Source organism: Cebus imitator, unplaced genomic scaffold, assembly GCF_001604975.1.
Source record: "Cebus imitator isolate Cc_AM_T3 unplaced genomic scaffold, Cebus_imitator-1.0 Scaffold3, whole genome shotgun sequence".
Classification (NCBI taxonomy): domain Eukaryota; kingdom Metazoa; phylum Chordata; class Mammalia; order Primates; family Cebidae; genus Cebus; species Cebus imitator.
In genome coordinates, this window is record NW_016107318.1 from 10,978,964 (window position 1) to 10,988,524 (window position 9,561).

General features: G+C 36.6%; 1 long non-coding RNA gene across 1 annotated transcript in view; it reads right to left on the bottom strand.

Annotated features, from left to right (window-relative positions):
• Positions 1-3,062: 3,062 nt before the first annotated feature.
• Positions 3,063-9,561, bottom strand: part of LOC108306818 — an 8,094-nt gene continuing 1,595 nt past the window's right edge. The window contains exon 2 of the long non-coding RNA XR_001826299.2: positions 3,063-3,863. This is a non-coding gene — a long non-coding RNA (uncharacterized LOC108306818). The remainder of the gene's footprint in view (positions 3,864-9,561) is intronic.

Sequence of the window (9,561 nt, forward strand, 5' to 3'; positions counted from 1 at the left end):
CTTAGTGCCCTTCTGATTATATTTGCTGGGACTATTTGAATCAGTATGATCTATTTTTGTAAAATCTAATTTTTTTCATTAGAGGATAAGTTAGCCCAGCCCTTTTAGAGGCTAATTTGAGAATATCTGAAAAATTAGAATATTCACAGTATGAACATTGAAACATACTTATGAATTGTTAGTTCATGCTAGGCAGTTAACTAATGTTAGGTACATTGATTGAAGCAAGGAGAACAATTCTGATTGGTACTGTGAAGGACATAAAAGGGATCGGTGTATACTACTCTTAGATAGGACAGTAAGTATAAGACCTTGGGGTCTGGCAAATTATACTTGGTAGCTGAATTCTCAGAGTTCAGTGCCAGGGGAGCTAAATCTCCTCTTGGAAATGATAAGCCAGTAAATGGTTTGGGAAAAAATGGTCTAAGGATTGTAGAGTTAGAGGACCTGTCATGCAAGCCTGGTGAACCATATAAGGGAATTTACATTGTATGCAAAGAACAGTTGGAAAATATTAAACAGTTTGAAGTGACCTAGTTTTAATACAAACAAATTGGCCGCTGCTTGGAGAATAGATCAGAAAGAAGCATACTGGATGGGAAGAAGGTAGTAAGAAGTCTTGCTCAAGCAAATTAAAGTTATTAGAAATTTATATGATCAAAACCACTAAATTTTAGGGTAACTGCATGACAAAGACCAATAGTGTTTTACGGCGTTTAAAATGTGGAAATAAAGTTACAACGCAAGAAGTGGAAGTAGGTACGTTGAGCCTTTGTGAGATTCATTCCTCAGTAAATGGAGAACTACTACTTAAGGTAGACTAATAAATCATGGAACCATATTTTAATCTCCATAACCATTAAAAGAATAATAAAGGTATAACAAAAAGTACAGGGGAAAAATGGAATAATGAAAATGATTAATACAAATTAGTATTTTAAGAGATAAAACAGCAAGCCAGTTAAACTGTCAAACCTATAAGTGGATTATGCACTCCAGTTAATCCGGATATCAGGGTTAAGATGAATTCACAAAACAAATTGTATATTTGTAAGATGTATTTTCAGAATAAGAACAGTTTGGAAATAAGAGAATGAAAAATAAACATTTGGAACTAAACATCCCCATGGGTCAACAAATAGATTTTTTTGAATGAAAATGCAATTTATCAACACCTGTGAGATTCAGCTAAAGCAGTGCTTGGAATAGTGTGACTTTGGAAGCCTACATTAGAGAAAATTAAGTCAATTAAGCTTTCAAGAATACAGGAAAATAATGGCAGATCAAATATAATTCAGAGAATAGAGCAGAATAGTTCTTCAGGCCAAGATTTACCCTTCAACCTGTTACAAACTAAACAAAATGTTTCAAGCAGCATTTTTCAGTACATCAATGTAAAGCTGTGGAGGAGAGGTACTGGAGAAAGGAAAACAAGGTGAGTCCTATTAATGCTTCCAGCTTACTCCCTTGAGAGAATTTCTGGGACACATCGCTGGGAGTTACCTGGATGGACCTCTGCGATCTTCCTGAGTTGAGGTGAAGGGGGTGGGCAGAAAGCACAAGGCTACTAAAGTCAATAGAATACAGGGGGAGAGATTCACAGATGTCTCTGGAAATCTGTAGAAGTTTCTCTTCAAGTCTTCAGCTGAGTATATCTATAAGGAAATCATACACCTTGAGGAAACTACCATAAGCATGGGAAACATGAAGATGGAAAAAAAGTGATAAAATCTTAAGGCAACCAAAGGGAAGGTGGTGGGGGGAGGGAGGGGAAATAATGTACTGTGTAGAGGAACAGTTGTAAGGATGACACTCGATTTGTCAGAATCAATGTAACCAGAGGATGGCACAACCTTTTAACGTACTGAGAGAATATCTACCAGTCTGATATTCTGTACTTGGTGAAAATATCTTTCGAAAATATATGTGAAGTACAAACAGTCTCTTTGGAAGGTAATTGACTAAAACAAATTATGGAACTTAATACAAGTAAAATATACAGCAACAATAGCACATAGGTCAGGGGGAGAAGTGGAAGTGCACTATTGAAAAGTTACGCTGTACACAGATTGGCACATCATCTTGAAGGGTACTGAAAATACCAGAGCAACCCTAAGCATATCTAAGAGTTAAGCCTATAAAGCAGGGAGGAAAGTGAAATCATAAACACTTGATCCAAAAGAAGCCAGAGAAAGGAAATGAGCAGTTGAAATCCAGCCATACTCATAATCACACTAAGTGTAATGATTAAACACCCCAGTTCCAAGACAGCATTGTCACACTGGGTAAAAGAAGCAAGACTATGTGCTCTTACAAGAAACTTACTAGAGACATAAAGACACAAATAGGTTACAAATAAAAATATGGAAAATGTAAACCATGATAAAATGATCTGAAGAAATAGAAACCTGGAGTGGTTTTATTTATTTTGGAAAAATTTGAGCATTAAGGTAACAAAGATCCTTTAATGTTGATGGAGTCTATCAGTCTCAAACATGTATACACCTACTAAGCTTCAAAAGACATAAAGCAAAAACTAATGAAGACAAAAATAGAGGGATCCACAGTAAGAGATTTCTACATTTTCAGAATTGATGCAGGCTGTAGGCAATAATACAGAATTTAAAACCAACTTGATTTAATTGACATCTAAAGAGTAATCTATCCAACAACATAATGCACAGTATTTTTAAATATATGTGGAACGTTGATGGAGGTCGACCATGCAGGACACAAACAGGTACGCAGTCTAATTCCGTTTATGTGAAGTTCAAAGAATGCAACATTAATTATTGTGACTCAAATCAAAATGGTGATCACCTCAGGTCACGGCGATTATTAGTTGGGTTGGGACACAAGGGACCTTCTGGTTGATAGAATTGTATGTAGTCACCTGGATGGTAGTTACAATTGTGTGTACATTTGTAAAAACATTTTTGTAAGAACATTTTTGCACTTTGCTATATGAATTTTATGCCTCAAAACAATATAATAGTACCTATATATAAATACAAGCAATCTAGTAAACTAAGATAAGCAAATCGAAAAAATCCAGGCCTTTATGGCAATCTTTTTTAAACTTAATTTTTGGAATAATTTTAAATTTATGGGAAGTTTGCAGAGCTACTTAACTCCCTTACACCTCTCATCTAGTTTTTCTATTGTTAATTTCTTACCATAGTATATTTGCAAAAACCAAGAAACCAATATATGCATATCATTAACTGAATGGAGATATTTGAATTTCACCAATTTTTCTACTTAGGGTTCTTTTTATTCCAGTAACCAGTCAAGGGTGCCACATTACATTTACTTGTCTCCCCATTGTCATTTGTCAGTTTCTCATTTTGTTTTCACAACCTTGATATTCTTGAGGAGTCTGGGCCTCATACCTTGTAGAATGACCCCCATTCTGGGCTTGTCATTTTCACGGCTAGATTGGGATTCTGGGATTTTTGGAAAGATTATTACAGGAATCGAGTGACTTTTCTCATCACACCATATCAGGACATGTATAATATCCACCACATCACTCTCGATATTAACCATTAGTTGATAAAGATTTCGTTTGCCAGGTTTCTCCACTGTAAAGTTACTCAAGTTACTGTTTTTCCCATTGTATAGTATATTCGTTTGGCTTATTCAATACTACCTTATATATTTTGTTGTTCAAATGGTTCCACCTTTGATCATTGGAATTTTTTTTCATGTTGGCTTCTTTGTCTTTTTGACACATCCCCCAATTCTTCTGTCTTCTGAACACTTCTTTAATTTCTGGCGGTACAAGATGCTCTAGGCTTATCTTGTATTTTCTCCACCACAGATGTAGAATCAGCCATTTGTTTCCAAGGAGCCCTGTTTTGCTTTTAAAGAAGAACTGTATTTAGAAACCAAGATCTGGACACTGGACTAAATCGTCATTTAGTAAATGATGAAATAGGTTTTCAATTAAGATGAGAATTATGATTTAATAAATGACGTCAGCTGTCTACGTGATAATCCATGAAAAAGAAAGAAGTTAAACCACTTCATTACTATTTGCTAAAAAGTACAAATTTTAACATCTATTTAGATTGAAAACATGATTGTTAAAGTAAGAATATTATCAAGTGCAACTTGGATATAGGAATTAAGGAGAGACTTGCTTAATCAAGCAGGAATACTCAAAACCATAAATGAAAAAGATAATTTTCCTAAATAAATTGTTTATATATGGTAATAAATATGATACAAAAAGTGAAAAAGCAAATGACAGGAAAATTAGAAACAGATGGTACCTCTATACAAAGAGTTCCTACAAATTAATAGCATAATGATAATCCAATAATGTATAAAATTAATAGAAGAGGATGTTATTTAGCTTCACTGATAGTCATATTAGCATAATAATATATCTGGCCCATTGGGTTGTAAACATTTTCAACACATTTTATGAGTGAAAATATCTTTGTACGAGCATAGGATAAAGCATAAAAGAATACGGCCCAACCAGTTAATATTGGTTAATTTGGAAGTTAAAGAAGGATCGAGAGATTATTCACATTTAAAATATCTAAATGCTCATTAAACTTTCATTTGTTACAGTAAGCATAGTTTAAAATTATAAAATCAAGGCAATTAAAAGTCTGTTGCAGGCCAGTTGTGGCTCAAGCCTGTAATGTCAGCATTTTGGGAGCCTGAGGCGGGAGGATCACTTGAGGTCAGGAGTTAGAGACCAGCCTGGGCAACATGGTGAAACCCCCTCTCTACTAAAAATACAAAACTTAGCAGGTCATGGTGGTACATGCCTGTAGTCCCAGCTACTCGGGAGGCTGAGGCACAAGAATCACTTGAACCCAGGAGGTGAAGGCTGCAGTGAGCCAAGATCGTGCCTCTGTACTCCAGCCTGAGTGACAGAGGGAGACCCTGTCCCCGCCCCCCCCCAAAAAATCTATTGCATCCAGGTGTGGTGGCTCATGCCTGTAATCCCAGCCCTTTGGGAGGCTGAGGCAGGCAGCTCACTTGAGGTCAGGAGTTCAAGGCCAGCCTGGTCAACATGGTGAAACCCTGTCTCTACTAAAAGAACAAAAATTAGCCGGACGTGCCCAGTTGAACCCAGGAGACAGAGGTTACAGTGAGCCAAGATCATGCTACTGCACTCAAGCCTGGGAGACAGAGCAAGACTCTGTCTCTAAATAAATAAATATCTATTGCAGTAGATTAGGCAAAATATTGTGGTGACTTCAACCAGGGTGGTGATGGTGGAGATGGACATGAGTGTATATAAGATATATTTTGGTATGAAGTTGGAGTTCAAAAGTAGTGTAGACTGTAGGTACAAATTTGAAAATCATCAGCATGTAACAGTCCACTTCTAATGATGTATTAAGTAAAAGTGAGTTCCACAAATACACATACCAGTATGTACAAGAATGTTATTGAACCACTGTTTTCTTTAGCAAAACAGGTAACCCAGATATCCAGAAAGAATTTGTTTGATTATTCTTAGAGCCAAGTGGAAGAGCCTGAGGAAGAGCCTCCCAGGTCATGCTCACAGGCCACACACTGTTACGCAGCGGAGAGCCTGATTTTGAAGCTGAAGGGGAATGATTTCTCGGCATCGGGCGGGGGCCTGTGTGGTGGACTGTGTGGAACTGAGGTGGTGTGATTGCTTGCGGCCAGGAGTTTGAGACCAGCCTGGGCCACATAGCATGACCATGTCTCTACAAAAAATAAAATTGTAAAATTAGAAAAGTATAGAATTTCTGGGCATACTAACCAAAAGAGATAATCACACGTTGTTCAATACAACAACAAAGCTGTAGGAGTACTTCAGGTAATGATAGAGGAGGAAAGAGGTCACAAAGAAAAATCCTCTTTTAATCTAAGAGGTTTATAGTTTTAACAGGTACATTTTTTTTTTTTGAGACAGAGTCTTGCTGTGTTGCCAGGCACCAGGCTAGGGTGCAGTGGTGCGATCTCGGCTCACTGCAACCCCCGCCTCCCATGTTCAAGTAATTCTCCTGCCTCAGCCTCCCTAGTAGCTGTGACTACAGGCGCGTGCCACCACGCCCAGCTAATTTTTTTTGTATTTTAGTAGAGACGAGGTTTCACCATGTTGGCCTGGATGGTCTCAATCCCCTGACCTTGTGATCTGCCCTCCTTGGCCTACCAAAGTGCTGGGATTACAGGTGTGAGCCACCACGCCCGGCCTTAACAAGTACATTTAAGTCTATTATCTATATCGTTTTGTGGTGTACAGTCTATGTTCATTTTTATATCCATTCAGATAACTAGTTTTTCCAGCACCACTTGTTGAAAAGTCTTTAGTTTTGAATCACCTTAGCACTTTGAACAAAAACCTGTTGAATATAAATGTATGCATATGTACACATAGCTCTATGTATCTCTCTCACACATATGTGTATATATGATGCTCTTTATAATTATTTTATTGATCTAAACATCAGTGCCTTAGTTTGTTTTGTGCTGCTATAAACAATACCATGACTGGGTAATTTATAAAGAATAGAAGTTTATTTCTCAAAGTTTCGGAGGTTGGGGATGTCCGGGAGCAAGGTGCCATCATCTGGTCTCTGGTGCAGGCCTTCTTGCCCTGTCTTCACATGTCAGGATGACAAGAAAGAGACCGAACTCCCTCTGTCAAGCCCTTTTACAAGAGCAGCTAATCCCATTCACTAGAGAGAAGTCCAGATAGAAATCTAGTCTTAAAGATAGCTATTCAAGAATGCACCTACTTCGATGCTTTACTTAAGTGGATGTATTACCAGCTGTGCTATATGTAGCTTGAGTAGCAGAAAGGTGAAGCTTCAAAGCTTGAAATGTCAGGGAATGGCCTTAAGCTGTCAGCACAGCTGGAAATAAGAGGAGAATCCCTAGAATCAAGGAATTTACACGGAAGGTGATCTCCATCACTAACTGACCAGCAAATTAAGAGGCATAGGGAAATGAGTCTATAGGGAGCCAAGCTAAAAGAGAAGCCATGGAAAACTGTGAGAATAAAGCAGAGATATCAACAGCTGCATGTGCCAGGGGAGGCAATATTGGCAGTTTGAATCCGGAAAAGTTAGCTGTCAAACAGAACAAACAAACATAAAATCAATAGTACTCAGGGGAAACAAAAAAGCTGCAGAATCAGAGTCATTAGAATACATTACAATGTCCAGTTTTCAATCAAAAATTATTAGGCATGTAAAGAATAGGAAGAAAAGACAGGATAAAGGCAATCATAGCAAGAGACTCGAGTATATCCAGATATTTGATTTAGCAAAGACGTCTAAGCATTGCTTTTATTTTGTTGATACAGTAATTATATTGATTGATGTTTAAATGTTAAATCTACCTTGCATTGTACTTCCATGACAATCATTCTGAGAAGACAAAAGCCATGGGATCGGTGTTTTTTCTTTGGTTATTTGGCACTTAAAATCAATAATTTTGCACTAAAATATAAACTCCATAAATGTAGAGACTGTTATATATTGTTTTTCATCCCTAATGACTGTAGCAGTGTCTGACATAGATTGGGTGCTCAATGAATAGTTAATGAATGAATGAATTACTAAAATATAAACTAAAATTACTGGTTGGCTCCGTGGAGAAAGACTTTCAGATATTTTACATCCATAGTGAGGCAATCAAGGGCTGATCATGTGACTAGCTATTAGTCTTGTTTTGTACCCATATTTAAGATTTTAAAATAGATGTCCAATAGAAGTAAATAGCAAAATAAATTCATCGTCACTAGCTAAATATTAATATATATTATACATTTTACACTGTAAGGTACAAGAGGGGTACAATTAAGTAATCTGTGAATTTAAAACATGTCCAGGGTGGAATTTCATTGAAAATATAAGAGGTGAATATGTACTTAAAAATTTTTTTTAATTGAATATCTGATCTTTCAATTTAATCCTCTACTGATTTGTTGACTTTTTTTTTTTTTTTTTTTTTTTTTTTTTTTTTTTTTTTTTTTTTTTTTTTTTTTTTTTTTTTTTTCACGATCTCGGCTCACGGCAACCTCCGCCTCCTGGGTTNCTCCTGGGTTCAGGCAATTCTCCTGCCTCAGCCTCCTGAGTAGCTGGGATTACAGGCATGCGCCACCATGCCCAGCTAATTTTTTGTATTTTTAGTAGAGACAGGGTTTCACCATTTTGACCAGGATGGTCTTGATCTCTTGACCTCATGATCCACCTGCCTCGGCCTCCCAAAGTGCTGGGATTACAGGCGTGAGCCACCGCGCCCGGCCTGGTTTGTTGACTCTTAAACAATGTTGCCAGTTTGTAACCTCAAAGGAAAACAAAGTGTCACAGTTATGTACTGATAAGTAGATCTTTAGGAAAGAAATCAGAGATTCCTTAAGCAAAGCATCCATTGGCCCTTTGGAAATTCTCTTAAAACAAAATGAAGCATGTTATTAGCCTTTATGTCACTAGAGGGTGGTGTTGTTTCAGACCAACACAATTCAGACTCTATCTGTAGTAACTGACCAAAAAGTGCCAACCAGAATCCAACTGCTAGCTTCACATTGTTATTCCACAGAACCTCATGACCCTGTCTCTACAAAAAATAAAATTGTAAAATTAGCCAGACATGGTTTCATGTGCCTGTAGCCCTAGCTACTCAGAAGGCTGAGGTAGGAGAATCACTTGAGCCCAGTTCAAGCTATCATGAGCTAAAATCATGCTACTGCACTAAAGCCTGGGCAACAGAGTGTGACCGTCTTGTTCACAAGGTGAATAGCTAAAGGCAGACAACTTAGGATGAAGCAAAATGCTGAAAAAAGAGAAATGTTACACAAATTATCTGAAATGCAACACATTTAGTTCATTGGTATAGAGGTAAGAGGCTAACAGTTCTTTACTAATACATGCTGTGATGCTTATCAAGTCCATTTGGCTATAGCAAGCATTTCAGTGGGAGAAGTAAAAGTTTCAAAGAAGTCAAATGTTTGTAAATAAAAATGAGAATAGTTTTTTATTTAACTGGGAAAAGATCAGCTTTGCTTCCTTTACTGTGTGAATGGTGAAATAGTCTGAAATTTTAAATATTTAATTACACTAGAATTGTATTAACTGCAGAAAGAATAAACTTGATAGCCACTTTCATCCAAATGCTTTGGATAAAGCTTTGCCTAAGAATAACCTCAAATATTATTTTACTTTTCAAATGATATTAGTCTAGAAAAATACTCTCCCAAATATGGGTTTGAGATTAATTCAAAATAATAAGACAAAAGTCTGGGGAAGACTTTAGAGTTAAACCATTTCACCCTTCCTACGTCTTGTTCCCATTGTAAATGTGGCATTTTAATTAATAAAACTTAAAAGTGCAAAAAAAAATTTTAAATGACAGCAAAACACAAAACGAAATTCATGTTGTGATTAATGAGTTATTAAAATGGAATTTAAATTGCATTCTTGCTTTTCCTTCTTTAAAAAATATACAATGTTATAGTGATATTTTTTCAAACTCTTATACAGAATCAAGACAACAGCACATAAAGAAAGCATGCAGAGGGACATATCCCGTTCTTTTTTTTTTTTTTTTTTTTTTTTT